The sequence below is a fragment of the Octopus bimaculoides genome, chromosome 30, assembly GCF_046866305.1.
Source record: "Octopus bimaculoides isolate indiv1 chromosome 30, ASM4686630v1, whole genome shotgun sequence".
Classification (NCBI taxonomy): Eukaryota; Metazoa; Mollusca; class Cephalopoda; order Octopoda; family Octopodidae; genus Octopus; species Octopus bimaculoides.
This window is the reverse complement of record NC_142957.1, coordinates 14,895,579-14,898,078: the sequence shown is the minus strand read 5'-3', so window position 1 is coordinate 14,898,078 and position 2,500 is coordinate 14,895,579. Positions and strand designations below refer to the sequence as shown.

At 37.7% G+C, this 2,500-nt stretch overlaps 1 protein-coding gene across 3 annotated transcripts in view; it reads right to left on the bottom strand.

Annotated features, from left to right (window-relative positions):
• LOC106873651 (solute carrier family 60 member 1) overlaps positions 1 to 2,500 on the bottom strand; it is a 76,473-nt gene that overhangs the window by 73,397 nt on the left and 576 nt on the right. Inside the window, exon 1 of one of the 3 annotated variants that reach the window (XM_089346498.1) lies at positions 861 to 1,528. The exons of 1 other annotated variant lie outside the window; for it this stretch is intronic. The gene's annotated coding sequence lies outside the window, so the exon portion shown is untranslated. Of the gene's footprint in view, positions 1 to 860; positions 1,529 to 2,500 lie in introns of those variants that run through there. One more of the 3 variants, XM_089346499.1, reaches the window with a different exon arrangement.

The window sequence follows — 2,500 nt, the reverse complement described above, 5'->3', positions numbered from 1 at the left end:
ATATATATATATATATATATATATATGTATGTATGTATGTATGTATATATATATATACATACATATAGCTATGTAAGTTCAAAGACATTCATTTATATATTTTACACATATATGTTGACACATACACATATGATGATACATATATAAATAATACACACACACACACATATATATACATATATATATATATATATATATATATATATATATATATATATATATATATATATATATATGTATATTCATATATATATATATATATATATATATATATATATATATATATATGTATATTCATATATATATATATATATATATATATATATATATATATATATATATATATATATATATATTTATATATTTATATACATGCATACATATGTTTAAATATACCTTCATACTTATGTACATACATATATACTTTGATACATACGTACATATATTCATACACATGTACGTACATACATGCGTACATTCATACATATGTATATATATATGTATGTATACACACATACGTATATACATACATACATTCATATGTATATATATGTATATATATAAGGCACATACATACACACATACATTCATACATACATGCATACATACACACATATATATACATATACATGCATACATACACACATACATGCATACACACATACATACATGCATACATACACACATACATACACACATACATATGTATATACATATATATATATACACATCCATCCATACATCCATCCATCTATCCATACATCCATCCATACATGCACAGTAAAACATGCATGGCATTTAAGGGTATACAGTTGCGTGAATACATGAATGTTTTAGCATGAATATATATTTATACACACCTTTCCTATATACATATATATATATATATACCCTGCGTTGTATACACATACATATATACACATACGTATATATATGTATGTATATATCTATATATATATATATATAAATCTATATATACAATATATATATCCAGAATAGGTTTTCTCTCAGTCTGTTAAACTCCTTAAGCATGTATGTATATATATATATACATGTGTGTGTGTGTGTGAGTGTATATATACATACGCCTCGCCTGCTATATTTCGAACGATCTATGCACACACCTCGTTCACAACACAATATTTTTGCCACCTCCACCACCGCCACTACTACTACTACTACTACTACTACTACTGCTACTACTACTACCACTGCTAGCACCACCACCACTCCGACTGCTACTGCTACCGCCACTGCCACTGCTACTACTACTACTACTGTTGCTATTAATTACAACATCGCAGAGCACTCGCTGCCATCATCACCACCACCACCACCATTACTGCTACTACTACTAATAATAATAATGAAGATTATAATAATAATGTTAATAGTGTCTGTGTCTTTTCTATCTCTGGCACAGTTGATGCGGTTTAGTTAGCCTGTTGTTTTTGTTGCCGCTGTTGCTGCTGCTTACGACGACGACGACGATGATGACGATGATGACGATGGTGGTGGTGGTGGTGGTGGTGGTGATGACGATGATGGTGGTGGTGGTGGTGGTGGTGGTGGTGACGATGATGGTGGTGATGATGATGGTGGTGGTGGTGATGATAGTGGTGGTGGTGGTGGTGGTGGTGGTGATGATGGTGGTGGTGGTGGTGGTGATGACGATGATGGTGGTGGTGATGATGACGACGATGATGGTGGTGGTGGTGGTGGTGATGATGATGATGACGGTGTTAGTGGTGATGACGGCGACGATTTTGATGATGACGGTGGTGGTGGTGGTGGTGGTGATGATGATGATGACGGTGGCGACAATGACGATGATGATGATGACGATAATGGTAGTGGTGGTGATGATGATGACGACGACGACGATGATGATGATGACGGTGGCGACGATGACGATGATGATAATGGTGGTGGTGGTGGTGGTGGTGGTGGTGGTGGTGGTGGCGACGATGTTACTTTTGCTTTTGAAGACTTCTGTTGTTGTTGTTGTTGGTGTTGCTGCTGACGATGACGACGACGACGGTGACGACGTTACAATTGCTGCTGTTGTTGTTGTCGTTTAGCCCGGGGTCGGTCCTGACCTCATCTAACTTAAGACTTATTCGTACCTCGAGAGGTATTCCGCCCGTGACCATCCCACCTTTATTTATTTTCGTTCTTTTCAGGGATGTATCTGTGACATTCATCTTATTGGATGTCGATGGTGGCGACGGTGGCGGGGATACTTCGGTAGATTTGGCTGCTGTTTCTAGCAGTTTGCGTCATCTCGTAGGCTTTGCTGTTGTTGTTGTTGTTTAATTCCGCTCCACCCCCCCCCCCCCCCCCACCACTCCCACTCCCCCCCCCCCCCCACCACCACTCCCCCACCCCCAATTTCGGGTCAATCCTAAACTGGTTGATCCATCCACAATCGGAGGAGTTTCAGCCGTGACCATCCCGTCGGTTTGTATAACTAGGAACTACACTGTGTGTTTGGATGTAT